The sequence below is a fragment of the Fukomys damarensis genome, unplaced genomic scaffold (genome assembly GCF_012274545.1).
Source record: "Fukomys damarensis isolate Sample0158 unplaced genomic scaffold, DMR_v1.0_HiC HiC_scaffold_37, whole genome shotgun sequence".
Taxonomy (NCBI): Eukaryota; Metazoa; Chordata; class Mammalia; order Rodentia; family Bathyergidae; genus Fukomys; species Fukomys damarensis.
The window spans coordinates 37,755,348-37,770,508 of record NW_022900949.1 but is presented as its reverse complement, the minus strand read 5'-3'; the positions used below and the strand labels follow the sequence as shown (position 1 = coordinate 37,770,508).

Here is a 15,161-nt window from a genome sequence, read left to right as displayed (position 1 = left end):
AGGCGGGCGCGCTCTCTCTCTCTCTCTCTCTCTCTCTCTGCCTTGGGTTAAACGGTCAAATTACAGGAGCGCTGGTGTGAAGGACAAATGGGAAAGGAGGTGACTGTCAGAAGGCACTGATGCATGGGATAATGTACAGTGCCCACATTCATTATCCAGACGTTGTTTTTTTTAAAGACCGGGTCTCACTCTGTAGCCCAGGCTGGCCTCAAAGTCACAGCAATACTCCTGCCTCAGCCTTCCAAGTACTGGGATTACAAGCGTGTGCCACCAGAACTTCTTTCCTCTGCCACCGTGTGAGGACAAATTTTGCTCAGCCTTCAGCTGCAGACACAGCCCCCAACCCAAACTGGCAGGCACTCCTGGGACCAGCTGTCCCCATGGCCGGGTCACTTCTGCTGGTTCTACGTTACAAATTCCCTAAAAGCAGGGGCCAGCTCTGCCTCACTGACTCACCTGCCATACAGACACCACCAGCAAATACTTGTTGGTCTTCATTCAGAGTCAGAACTTGAAAGTAAGGTTCTGCTTTTCCCAGCTTTTAGTTTGAGGCAAGGCCTAAGTTGTGCAGGCTGGCCTCAGACTCACGAGTCTCCTGCGTTAGCCTCCTGAATAAGGATTATAGGCATGCACAGTGAACCCTGCATTTCTAACCTTTAGGGCTTTAGAAACTTAGTAGATACTGTAGGCTTTCTGAATTATAAATCAATACCTGAACAGACTAAATGGAAATAAACACACATGGGACAGAAGAAAATTAGTCTGCACTGTGTTTCTCCTCAAAACAATGAAACCACTCTGAGAAACTATTTTTCTTATATCAGATTGGCAAACAACCAAAAGACTGACCATAGTATCAATGGGAAGCAGTAGGGACACAGACATTCAAATACGGTGGCTGGTAGTAAGCTAAAGGGACATGACAGCTACTTGGCAACTGCTATGAATTTCTAGTTACATGTGCTGTTTGACTTTGGGTTTTTGTTTTGGAGACAAGGTCTCGCTCTATAGTCCGGGCTGGCCTCAAACTTGCAGAGATCCTCCTATCTCAGCCTCTCAAGTGCTGGGATCACAGATGTGTGCCACCATGCCTGGCTTCTGTCTGATTTCTAAGCACTGTCTGTATAAAAGAATATACATAGCGTTATCCCTTTAGTTTGCAAACATCAGGATACTGGAAATAATCTAAGCGTCTCTGGTAGGTAAGTGGTTAAGAAAATTATCATTGAAAAAGTATTCATTCATGAGAAGAGCCCATCTACATAGATTTCAGTATGCACATGACACACCAGGAAAAATACACAAGAAACTCTTCTAACAGCAATTTCTTCTACAACTAGGTAGCTGGGAATGAAACAGGAGGCAGATTTCGATTGTGTCCATTTTCACTTTTAAATTCTGAACTATTAAACACATTATATGTTCATAAATACAAACACAAATACGAGACCTATAGAGCTAAACCCTTTTCTCAAAGTGTAGCTGAATGTCCTTCGCTATTCAATCAAGTGCTTTCTCTCCGTTAGCTTTCCCCTGTATAACTTTCTTTCTTCCCAGCACATGCCTGGAAAGGACCTGTCCCCAGTGCTCTGGGTCTCCCACACAGAACTGTGCTGACAGAGTCACAGACACCTCTCCTATTCACTGTGAGGGGCCTGTGGCCAGAAACCACGAGGGCCTGCAGTCCAGGCAGGACCCAGAGTCTGTGTGGTAACTCACTCTTGATAACCCTCAAAGTAGACACAGTGTCCCTGACAGAGGAGCACTTGCTTTTTTAGTCCATTCAACTAACATTCTTTTTCTTTCTTTTTTTATGGAGGGGCATACCAGGGATTGAACTCAGGACCTTGCACTTGCGAGGCAGTGACAGAGGAGCACTTGCTTTTTTAGTCCATTCAACTAACATTCTTTTTCTTTCTTTTTTTATGGGGGGCATACCAGGGATTGAACTCAGGACCTTGCACTTGCGAGGCAAGTGGCAGCAGCACTGAGCTAAATCCCCAGCCCTCAACTAACATTCTAAGCACACACATTTGAGATGTACAAGCGATTGTTATAAGGAAGAAATAAAAAACTACATGCAATGGTGCACAACTGTAACTTAGCTACTCAGGAGGCTGACACAGGAGGATCTTAAAGTTTTGGCCAGGAACAAGCAACTTAGCCAAACCCTATCTCAAAATAATAATAATAAACAGGGTTGAGGATATTGCTTGGTGTAAGGTCCTCTGTATTCGATGCCCAATGCTCCCCCTCAAAGGAAGGAAGAAATAAGATAATGCATGTTGAAGTTAATGGCATATAAGTAAACACATGTACTTATGTGATGACACTATAATTATCATTTCTAAGAGACAGAGTACAGGGGGAGGCTGGCTGAAAAAGGTTTTGACATAAAGCTGTGTTCTGTGAACATACAGTAAACGACCTAAACCAGCTAACTTGTTCTAAAACACACCCATCCTGCCCAGATGTCTCTACCTCAGCTGGAAGAGGTACAAAGGATAACTTAGCAACCCCTCTGGCAACCATTTAATGTTACCTCCACACCCCAAATTTTAGGATAAGAGATTTTAAGATTCTTGGACAGATGTAGGGACATGTTTAAGGTCCAAATTAATACAAGAATGACAATGAAAACAATTTAGGACACAAGAAGGGAGGCAACCTGAGTTTTTCTTAAAAACTGTGGCTATCATTTAAGTATGAAAACCAACTTTAACTAATTCTCTTTAAAACGGTTGTTAATTATCCTTTATCGAAAGGTTTTGGATAGTTCCTTTCTTTTTGGTGCTGGGGATCAAACCCTGGGCCTTGCTTGCCATTGAGCTCTACCCTGGCCCTAGGTCACTTCTCTGGTACACACGGAAGAACTCATCTCTCCCCTGAACACCACGGTCTCATGTCAAGCCACCTGCCAGACGGAAGGCGGACACATTTCACAGTCTGCAGAAGTCTCTATGGTTCTCCAAATCAATCTTTCAGGAGGAAAAAGACTGATAAAAAAAGATTCCTTAAAATGATAAAGCATCTACAGAACACTTACTGCTATCTCCCAACAATATTTATTGTGGAGAGACCAAGCGCTCTCCTCCTGTGGAAAAAGATCTAAGATAAAGCAGGCAATGACAACAGGGATGTCACAGATGCCGCTGTTCCTTTTTTGGGAGAGAACTTCACACCTCGCCTCTCCAACCACACTCAACTCTGAACTGCGAACCGCGGCGTTCCAGTCTGTCCCCAGCAGACAGTCTTCTCACAGGCAGGAATTAGGATTTAATTCATCTGGTTATCTTCCAAGTCTTAAAACAATTCTGGACTAACGCAAGAAAGGCAGTTAAATATCTCTGAAGTCGGGCAGCGTGATTTTAATCATCTCCATGTATCTCAAATGAACTACCAAAACAGGAGCTAGCCAGAAAGCAACTGTGGAGTTACCTTGTAGTGAATTCTGGGTTTATATTTGATGGTAGATATTTGTAAAACTCCGTATAACTTTCCAACAAGGATTATTTTTAAGATCCAGAGATCCTTGATTTTTTTTTTAAAAAAAAGGTACTCTAATGTCCATTTTAACTACAATACATCAGTCACCACAACCACCCCAGATGTTTCCATTTAAAGTTGTTCACGGGCCAGGAATTTAGCTTAGTGGTCCCAGTGCCTGCCTCATGAGCCCAAGGCCCCAAGTTCAATCCCCGGTACCAAAAAAAAAAAAAAAAAAAAAATTGTTCACCATATGCAGATAGAGGACACAAGTTTCTCGAAAAGAAAAGTTTCATGTGTGATAGTAACATCAGTTCTTTGAGGTAGGGGAACAAAAGATCAGGCAGTGGGGGCACAGGAGGCCAGAAGGAAGGGTGTGGCTCTCCATCCAGCAGACCAAGAAATTCCCTAGCATAAATGCAGGAGGAAACCCTGGACAACCAGGAGTCCAGCACCTCCTTCGTGTAATAGGTGAGAGCCTATGTCCTAACGTTTTAAAGTGTACCTTTCAGTGAAATGCTTTTTCACAGGCAAACTGCATCACCTCCTTGCCTGTCTTTTGTCAACTAAAGCAAAAACAGGCTAAATATTACCGACACTTACAAAACCTCACAGAAGATTTCTTCAGAAATATCAGTCTTTAAAAATCAAGATAAATAGAGAATGTGCTGTTCTTTTCCGGTCACTTTGATTACAACAATGAAGTGATTTGCTTTAACTGGTGTCATAAAGATTCCTAAAGCATACAAAAATTTGTAAAAGCTCAGCTCTATTAACCGAGTTGCTTGAAAAATGCCAGAAATTCTGTTTTGATCTCTAGCTAAAGAAGGAATTTCTTGGGCCAGGGATTTAGCTCAGTGGTTCCAGCATCTGCTTCACAAGTGCAAGGAACCAAGTTCGATCCCTGCCCCCCCCAAAAATTAATTTCTTACATAGTTATGAAATCTAGGATTAGTTCCTGAGATTTGGCATAGAAACAAAACAGGAAGTAGCTGTTCTCTGCATACAAAACTGTTGAAAACACTCACTTGATAATAATATGCAAAAATATGAGGCTCAATTAAAGTGCTGGTTTCATTGTTACTGCCACTGTGAATCCTGAAAACCATTTGCGAGTTTGTAATTTTTAGTGTTTGCAAGGTTCCTGTACAAATGAAACAGTGCCTAACGAACCATCCAATTTTATGGAGAAATGTTTCCATACTTATCATTTATAATAATACACCCACTAACTTTTTAATGCAGAAGTCAAGAGGTTGGGGTCTACCTGGAATAGGGTTAAATTCACTTCAAACAAAGCACCTGGATGAAAAACAAATGGTTAAAAACTCACCAGTGTGAGAATAAGTGCTTGATCCCAGTTACCAACTTCCCAACAACTAACTGACTGAGAGTCACCAACACTTGCCATGTAATATGGGAACCTGGATCTCAGTGGTCTAAGCCTTTATCACACTGTGCCTTTGCAGAACTCACACAGGAGGCCTTGGGAAGCCCATTGTGGATGTAGTTGAATGATTTTGAAAGAATAGCTAAAAAGGCATTTTGAGGAGGAAGAAAAGGAGAGGAGGAAGAGGGGGAAGAAGGGGAGGTAAAAGGAAGTAGGAGGACACGGCATGCCATTCCGGTGATAATACACTGACATGTTCTTTTAAGTGGCCTCAACTATATGCTGTTTCCCCTGCACAACCAATCCTACTGATGCAAACAGCTTTCAGAGTATCCTGGGAAGGATTTATTTTTTGATTGTGAACATCAACTTTGCAAAGCAGGAGCAGCCTTTCCGCTGGACTGTGTCCCTGTCACCACCCACAGTGCCCCAGGCACTCCTCCCTCCCTCTCTCGCTAGCATGTACTGTTTCTCACAAATCATACTGATGATGAGGCCAGAGTCTAAACCCAACGGCAGGATTTATAGGTGTATAAACCTGCACTGTTGCCCACTGTAAAGTCTCACATCCATGGGATGGAAGAGGCAGCCTATACCCAGGAGCTCTGACTAATTCTACCTCCACAGGGAGCCTGGACACCACTCCTCATCGCCAAGCCTAGGCTACCCTGAAGAGCACTAGGAGAAAAAGATAACTTTCCATCAGTTTCTGGATGAGGTTGAAAGAAAATGAAGTCACAGGAATAAGATAAGCCTTTTAATCCGTGCTTTGTCTGAAAGGACTTAAAGATTTCATCCCGGGCTCAGTCCAGCAGCAATCACAACTGTCTCCTCTGGGCGAGGTGTCAGCTGTCTATCTCCTGTCATTAATTATTTTTAAAAAAATAGAATCTAGTGGGGAGAAAAGAAAATTACTGAAGCTAGAGGCTAGAGGCATACCCAAAAGAAACTGAGCTTCAAACTCCCCTGGGATTACTACTGACACCAAAACAGACACAGGAGACAGCAGCTAGTGAAGGTGCCCTTGCCCCTCACACCCTGATCTGCACAGCACGCTCCTCTTTTCCACCGTATCCCCACTTGAATGCCGGTAAAATCAGGGCTAACTGCTAGGGCTGAGAAAAATCCATTCTGGGAGTATACACTTACTATCAGAATGTCATAAATGGTCCTCTTTATGCAATCCTACCAAAGAGCAGCGAAATTTAAGGAACTTATCTTTCTATAACGTATTAAAAACCAGTCAGCTGTTTAAAAAAAATACAAATTGGTAATTCCACTGAACCTCAAGTAGACTTAATAATCTGCTGCTGCATGACCTTTGTGAACAGACTACAACAGACACCCAGGAAGGCTCATCTAATACATTAGTTTACTGCACTGGCAAGAGGCGGAAATGTAGTAAATAACAAGGTTTTGAACAAATAGTCACCCAACAAGCACCAGAATTTATTAAATACCTAAGGCAAAATAAATATATGTCAAGAGTTACTTGTGAATTTGTTTTAAGCAGGTGGGTAATATGTGACAAAGAAAAATGCTTGTGGAAAAAAATGTACTCTAATGCTTTCTGAAGATAAAGCATTTAAACACTTACCCTATGCACTACCACAATTCTGAAACTTCGGAAGCAACGGCTTGTCCCCTTTCTGGGCACACAGAACAGTGACATCTCAAATCTGTTTTCCTCTCCCCAGTGGCTTTGGGCTGCTGTGCTCTGACACACACATGCACACACTGACTGCAGACTTCGGGGTCTAAGGCGCAGCACGCACACTTGTGTTCCTCGTATTCTTCACTTCCCATCTTTCCCACAGCCCCCTGCCTCTGGCACTTCTCTAGAATGTGGAATCTAGGTGTCAGAGAAGGGAAAGTCAGCGACCATTCTAACAGCAACAAAAGCAATTAATTACCTCTGCAAATTGCCTTTCAAGGTAAGTGGCTTGAGTCCACAGGAGAAAATCATCTCCTTTATACATAAAGCAGCTATGAAGTCCTGGCTACCACCCAGAGTCCCTGGGTCTGTGTGTATGACCCACCTGGCTTGAGAGCTTTGGACACTGCCCTTTCCTGGAACCCACTGCACTTCTGAGGGATGCATGCTATCTAAAAAACATTTTAAGGTCTTTTTGACTCAAATCTCTTTAACTGGCGTACAATTTTAACGCTGTGCAGAAATGAGCTGTGCTCTGCATCAGGGCCTCAGGGCCAGGCCTCCGTGGACAAAGAGACTAAAAGGAGTTACAGGGGTGCTCGGCCTGGGTGTCTCACCTAATGTCGCTTTTAATAAATCTCTAAGAGACATCTCAACATCAAGTAGTTTCTTCCATTTAAAAAAAAACCTCTCAGCTTTTGGCATGAAATATACCACTTTTCCAAGGACTAGAACTTTGTTTTGTTTTGTTTTTTTAAACTATGTGGGGGAGGACTTAACCCTTAGAAATTTCTCTGTTGCCTCCTCCTAAATCTTCTGGCCACAGATCTTCCAACTCATTTTATGACACAGTTCCTACTAAAAAAAAGGTCAAAAATGTTTATCCAAATCAGTCAAGGAACTGCAGGTGCATCACAATAATTTGGGGGAGTCTGTATCTGTAATACATTTTTGGCAGGTTTCAGTACAGTTTAACCTTAAGTAAACTACCTGTCTTCTGAGGGGGAAAACTGAAAATAATAATGTCATCTTTCCTTGGTAGCTTCTCTTATCACTTAGGTCTACACTCACAGATATGGACTATGTGACCATAAACTATGTTGATAAATCAGTGAGAATCACAGAGCTAAAAGTTTACTGAACTTCGCTAGTACACACCTACCAGCCCCGAACTTTAAAAAAAAAAAATTTTTTTTTTTTTTTTTTTTTTTTTTTTTTTTTTTTTTTTTTTTTTTTGAAACAGGATCTTGCTATGTAATTCAGGCTGGCCTCAAACTTGTTGTGGGCTTCCTTCCTCAGTATCCCCAATGGTAGTTTGCGGGCATGTGCCACCATGCCTAGCAAAGTAAAAATTATTTTGAAATGTTTCTAGACTTGTAAAAATTTGTACAACCTACATGTTACAACTGGTAGGAAGCTCATCAATCTTCTAAGTTAGATTTAAATTCTAGATTATCTGCTGGAAAACAAGAAGCAGTAAGATCTTGGAAAGTGTGCGTGCACATGCACGTTCACAGGCAAGCATGTTTGTGTACACACACAGGTAGACATGTGCATCTAGTTTTTCAGCTGTCACAATCTTCAATTTGTATTTTTCTTCAGAAAACCAGCCATCAGCATTTGCCAAGCTATTCAAAATTTGGAAGAGTTTGAAAGATGAAGAAAAACATCTGAGTCTATGGAACCATTAAATGCTTGTGTTTCCGATTCTGTAAAACATACCACCAAGAACATGTTGTCACTTTTCTACAAATACAAACTGTACTTTCTCTCCCGTTCCTCCCATTATCGTTTCAGCAGGGTGGGAGGGAGGACAGGGAAAGAAGCCTCAAAATCTAAACTAACAACCACGCAGGTCTCCAGAGGTTTGTCAGGTCTCCAGGGCAGGCGAAGAAGAAAAGCTGCGCACCGCACCTGTCTGTCACTTGTCAAGTATCCACAAAAGGCGAGGCTGGGGATGCCGACGGCTAGGAGCGTATTTACCTTGTTTGGAGGCCATGCACACAGCAGCCTTCAGCCACAGAGGTGTCCTCTGGTGCTCCCCGCTTTGATGTTAACCTCTGACCAAGGCACAAGCAAAGGAAAGGACAAGAGGCAGACACACACTCTCCTGAGGCCTCACCTGCCTGGCGTCAGCTCACTGCCCTCTGCCCCACCTGCACCTTGGGCTGGAGCCTGCTCAGAGTGGCTGGGGGTGGTGGGCACTTACCTCCCTCAATGTGTCTTGCTGCCCTCCCACATGGCAGCAACACGTCCCTGTTTGCACACATCCCTTGCCAGCTCACGGTGTCACCATGTCACTGTTGTCTGTACTGACGGCGGCAATGGCGGCCCTGACAGGAAAGAACTTTGCCTGCCTCTCCTGGTACTGAGCCACAAGAAGCAGCGAGTGCTCTCAGGCACAACTCCCTTGGCTCTGCTCCTAAAAACACTCTCTCAAGTACACCGTTGCTTAGCAATATATGCCTTCCCCCTGTAGTCTGAAATTGGCAACATCGAACATCTGTCCCTTTGGCAATTTTGACTTGTACAACGCACCGTGGGCATAGTTTAAACGTGCACGGCTTTATGAAATGGCCAGTCCTCCACTCCTCCCATCTTCCCCAACCAAGCCAGGCCTGGGAAGACTCCAAACTGGTTTAGGCTTTGCTCTGCTTTCAAGGCCAGTAGGAAAATCTACAGGATTAAGGCCGCTGATAGCGCACAAACAAAATATCCAAGTTACCAAAGGGAGTTCCTATTAAACTCCACCTAATAAGGAATGTGTCTGCCAGGTTACTCCTGAGCACGGGTCTGAAGTAAAACTCCCATCTGGTTGACAATTTCCTCCAGAACTAATTCTAGCACAAGGGTAAAAGGCAACTGAGAGTAGGTACAAGAGTTTGTTTTTCTCTTCCTTTGTGAAGCACCAAGGATCCCACCCAGAGCCTCGTGCATTCTACCTATTTTGCCTTCTCACTCCACCACAGGGCTGCATCCCTCCCACAGCAGATCCACCCTCACGCTCACAGTGTGGGCAACCTCAGGGGCAGGAACACACTTCACTGGCAGCGGAACTTTCCAAGTGTAGAGGAAAAAATTGTTTAAGTGATTCTAGTATTATAGCTTTCAAAGCAAATGACCCTGAGTTTCCTAAGTTTTATTTTATTTGTGATATGCCAACATAGTCACCTTAGTATCTTACTGAGTTACTCATTAACACTAAAATTGTTCCTAACAATATAATTATATACATATGAAAAAACCCCACATAAAAAATAAAACATTTATCGGTAGTATTGTAACTCGGCATATAATTTTAGTTTTTAGCACAATGATAGATATAAAAATCAGAATAAAAAACATAAAAGTCCACTAAGAATTGAACTATTCAATGTGCATTCAAAATCTGGCATGTGAACCATTTTTGGTTTCTTTAAACAAGTCAGGCTTCTTTTTAGCTTAAGTCAAACCAGTTTTGACATATTAGAAACACGTTTTCCAGAAATCCTGCAGAAACTAAATTTTGGCTACAACGGGTAGGCCGACCTTTTTTTGATCATCAAGTCTCTACCTGAACACTTACAGAAGCAGAAAAGACTGGGCAATGTTTAAAGCACTAAACACATATTCCGTAGGTCCTGGACTCGTGAATTTAACAGTGTCCCTGAAGTTCCATAGTATTCATGCACATATAATCTTGGTTAAACACAAATGTTAATTCAAACACTGTGGAATTCACTTCTCACTGTAATGCACAGATGCAAACAGGAATTCTTGAGAAGGCACACTTTCTTGCACATTATGGAAGGGACATGAGCAGACTCTGAAAACCAGCAAATCTTACAAATCTGTGGTGTTTGTCGAGGGCATCTGCAGCAGCTCTGGCTGTGCAGAACAGTGCTATGAGTCAGATTCCATGGCTTAAAGCCATGTGGACCGAGTGTTAAGCTCACTGCATGCAAACAGCTTAAACATGGGGCTTGTACACACAGAGCACATTCCTACTCACACACAGATGTTATCATTTTTATTATTACCTTCCCATGACAGAAAAGCCTGTCTTTTTCCCTTTCTTCCATTCTGTAATCTTCCCACTTTCCCACACATCAGCCTGTTTCTTCTGAGCTGATGAAGCCATCAGTATGTGACACCTGGGTCTGCAATGGGTCCTTAATACACTGAGTTCATTAATGGATAGGAAACATGAGGCCTTTGCAAGCCGGGCCCCTGGGCTGCCTAGGGTGGAGGGATCCATGCAGGGGCTGGTGCGCTGTCCAGCAGACAAGTGCTGACGAACCTCAAGGTGAAGCCCTTCAAGATGCCCCTCCAGACAAACCACTTTCAGGATGAGGACAGAACAAGAAAGCTGCGAGGCAGAGTTCCAGGGCTGCAAGGTTAAAGCAAGATCTAGTAGTCTATTCCTCCACTGTCCCTACAGAGGATTACAGTAGGCCACTAGAAAGCAAACTACTGGAGCATTACTCAATACGTCTTCACTCTGGGATGTCGGATGAATCCTACCCTCATTAGGATATATGCCATGACTCTATTTCACAGCGCCAATCAATAAATAAAAATTATCAGGTCACAAACAAGGGACATGAAACACAGGCTTTTAACAAAATAACCCGTATCTTTATGACTGTGTGGAGACTGACACTCTCTATCCTACTCTGACATTCGGAAGGAGATCTTTACGGCCTCATATTGTCTTCACCTCTGAGAATGTTCCAACAGACTCCAGCTTCCCACCTCCTCTGAGTCCTGAACAACAACTTTCAGGGCAACCAGCTGGCCTAGACAGAAATAAATTCCCAACAGTTGCTATCACAAAGGCCTTCTAAAAAACATCCCTCAAACATCTCTACAGTATGGTATTGGCAGCAGCAGCTGTCAATAATAAAAACATACATTAAAAGTGGATTCTCATGAGAATCAAGACTTGTCATGTAGAGGTACAAGATCCCAACAATGAATGTAACTGTATTGTATCCCTAAAATGTACCAATAAACTCAAAGCTGAAAAAAAAAAGTGGCTTCTCTTCTCCTATGTTGTCACCAAATAAAGGTTATGCTGCTGTTATTTTTTTTTTAAGTAAACCACAGAGGAAGGAGGAAGAAAATAATAGGCAAAATTTAATTCTGAACTGATTTAAGTTTTTTAGAAGCAAGGAAATCATTTTTAAATCACCTTCAGGGTTCAATCTTATTTTTTTTCCTACAACACTGTCCCATCTCCAACTAGGACTTTATACTTCTTTCCTCCATGCTTTGAGGACACAGCCCCAAGCAGTTACAACCCATACAGTGGTAGTGAATCTATGGCACTCGTGCTACAGCGGGCTGTTTGCTATCACTGAAAGCTCTAAAAGGTCCACCATTACAAGGTGCTTATGACGACTGTGGCACTGCATCGTATTGCTGCTATTTAAGTCCGCTTATGATCGCCTCGCCTTTTCACCTGATCTATCCTGATTAATGGTCATTTTTGAACAGCAAGGTTGGATATGCTGTGTGTGTGTGTCCGCATATGAGGATGTGTATATCCCTAAGTCACATCATGACACCTACAGACCGGTGTGCTCAATCTACTCTGAGGAAGTTTGTGTTGTAACCAGCATGATCTTACCCAGAAGCTGGATGGGTGTGTTTGGTGCCCTGCTGATATTCTACAGTAAGGCCATCCTCCCCTTACCACCCTGTGTGGGATTAAGGAGGCCCTCACAAATTATATGCTCTTATGCCTACCCTCAGTGCACCTGCAACGCAGACCACAAGACTTACACCTTACTGTCTGCAGTACTGCCCATGCTTTTTCCATGTTTGTCATCACGCCTAGAGATAACACCAGATCCTTTACAGGCTAGAACCAGCCCCATAAAATTCCCGTAACTCATATAATTCTAGAATCCTGAAAATACAGCAGGTACACAATACTTCACTAGTGACACAAACTATTTAAGTCTTTTACTATAAAGGTGCCATATTTTAAAGCTTGACTGAAATTAAGTTTAAGGCATAGAATTTCATTATGTCACCAAAATAACTGAGAAATACGGTAACACCCATCTAAAACAATACTAGGATGCTTCATGGATTACGGTGACTTCTGAGCATAGCTGTGAAGTCAATGAAGATAATTAATACGCTATTTTTCTCACACTGTAATTTCCTTTGGCTGCTCTGCACAAAGGAAGGTGGCACATCCTCCAGTTGTACCCTGTTTAATCTTTACAGCCACCCTGTAGCTCAGGTAGTATTATATTATATGCTTCAAATGTGAAGGGAAATTAACCCATCTTCTGATTCCACAGCTCCACGCTGACAAGAGAACCAATCAAAAGTGACAATGCTTAACTTTTTTTTTCTTTTGGTACGGGGAATCGAACTTGGGTCCTTGAGCTTATGAGGCAGGCAGCAGAACTACTGAGCTAGAACCCCAGCCCCACTTTTAAAACTATTAAGTCTTGCGCTGGGGATTTAGCTCAGTGGCACCTCGCCTGCTTGGCAAGCTCGAGGTCCTGAGTTCAATCCCCAGTACCAAAAAAAAGAAAAAAATTATTAAGTCTCTAAACTTCAGATTATAAACCAACATAAACAGAGGAGGCTACTGCACTTACACCTTTAGACAATGTTAAAATAAGCATGATAATAACTCAAGATACTGATCTAAGGGTTTCATATACATTTTCTTACTTTAACCTGACAACCACTTTATGAGGAATATTCTATTATTTCCACCTTGTAGATAAGAAATTGAAACTTGAGCAGGTTAATTCACCTGTAGCGTAACAACTAGTGCAAGGCAAAGCTTCAAGCCCAAGTCTTCCTTAACTCCAAATCCTATGTATAATTTCTAAATGCCCCACCTAATTACTTAAAACAAACAAATGAAAGCACAAGAACTTAAAAGTATCTTCCCTTTCTCCAACAACACACCAATTGCCTATGGCGTCCAATGGATTACATTTTTAATTTATTGCATATTTTAATATACTTATTCCTAGTTACAAATATTAACACATCAAAATTCTTTGCAATCGTAGCTGTAGAAGAAAAATGCTATCCAAGAAGGAAGAACAGCTTAGACATTATCCAGTCACACTGCTGATAAAAATGCCGACTTGTAACCTATGGACACTTAAACGTGGGTCATCTAAAGTAACGGCCCTCATGGATGGGATTAGTGCCCTTCAGTACGCATGAATTCCTTTGTCCCTTCCAATTCTGTCACATGAGGACACCGCATTCATCCTCTTTTGTCCCCTCCACCACATGAGGTTGCAGCAGGAGGCGCCATCTTGGAAGCAGAGCGTGAGCTCTCAGCAGACACCAAGATTGTTAATGTCTTGATCTTGGCTTCACAGCCTCCAGACTACAAGAAATAAACTACTTGTTCTAAAATACTTTCTTATAGCTGCAAAAATGGACTAACAACTATCCACTTCCTCAGTACACAGTCAGGAAAATTGATCTTATTTGATGACAAGGAGGGTACCAATCCACGCACCACAGCATTTGGCAAAGTCACCTAAATGGGAAACTGTCAATCTCGCTAACATTATCAGTGTGTTGGGGTTGCGTGCTTTTTCTTTAAAACATAAAACAGTGCCTAAGTCATACATTTGAAGGCTTATGAGAAAACATATTCAGATAAAAGCAAAGTTTCTTTTGAAAGTTTGAAAATCAATCACATTGTAACTTTAGATGACACTGAAGACAAGTCCGTAGCACTCCTTCCAAAAAGGCAAGTCTTGAGTGTCTAGGTTCTCATCTCCAGGTCTTCTCAGAGCAAGCAGCAAGCCTGTGAACACAGAAAGGCTCTGATTCACAGGAAAAGTGTCCAACACTCACAAGAGCCAGGCAGGGCCAGCACGGACCCTGTGGGCCAGCTCATCACTCCTCTGGAAGAACACAAGTCCTTTGTTTCTGTGGTTCTTTTAGTGGAAAATACCAAAATCCAGACTTCAACACGAAGTTAACTTCTAGATGATGGCAACCATATATATATACACCATTCCGGACCTGGCCCTCCCTAGGTGGCCACTCTCCAGTGCTGGCTTTTATCCTTCCTCCCCTCACAAGAAGGGATAGGGAGTAAGAGACTGGGAGATGTATTCCTCTTTCGGAGAAAGCCCCAGCCTTGTACAGCACACACACTGCAGATGTCTCCAGTTCCCCTGAACAGCCCACACAGGCCCTGCCAGGGAAGGGGCGAAGCAAGAGGCAGCCCCTTTCACTTCACCACTGTGGGCCCCTCTGGGGCCGTACGAGCATGTGCCAAATGTGCTTCCACAGATCAATAGGCTCATAAGCCGTATGTCCCCAAAACAAACCACAGAACACTACCTTACCTGACTCACACAGAGCACATCTGTGAACTGTAGGTGAGTCATAACAATAAAGACCCGATCAGGTCCAGAACAATACACCAGTGTTTTTGCCCTTGCCTTAGCAACTAGCTCACTAATCACAACAGAATGTAAGGGAGATAAAAGGAACCTGAGTTTTGTTTTGCCTTTTACTGCAAGATCATTAATCTTATAGAAAATGAAGCCCATGTTGCCAGCAGGCATTTACAGGGTCAGTAATTTTTTTTTTTTTTTTTTTTTTTTTTTTGGGTTGGTTGTTTTTATTTTTAAGCGCGGC

General features: G+C 42.6%; 1 protein-coding gene across 9 annotated transcripts in view; it reads right to left on the bottom strand.

Moving 5' to 3' along the window:
* Positions 1-15,161, bottom strand: part of Aff1 (AF4/FMR2 family member 1) — a 152,144-nt gene that overhangs the window by 50,566 nt on the left and 86,417 nt on the right. For 2 of the 9 annotated variants that reach the window (XM_019204945.1, XM_019204946.1), the window contains exon 1: positions 5,496-5,501. The exons of the other annotated variants lie outside the window; for them this stretch is intronic. The gene's annotated coding sequence lies outside the window, so the exon portion shown is untranslated. Of the gene's footprint in view, positions 1-5,495; positions 5,502-15,161 lie in introns of those variants that run through there. 9 annotated transcript variants of the gene reach the window in all.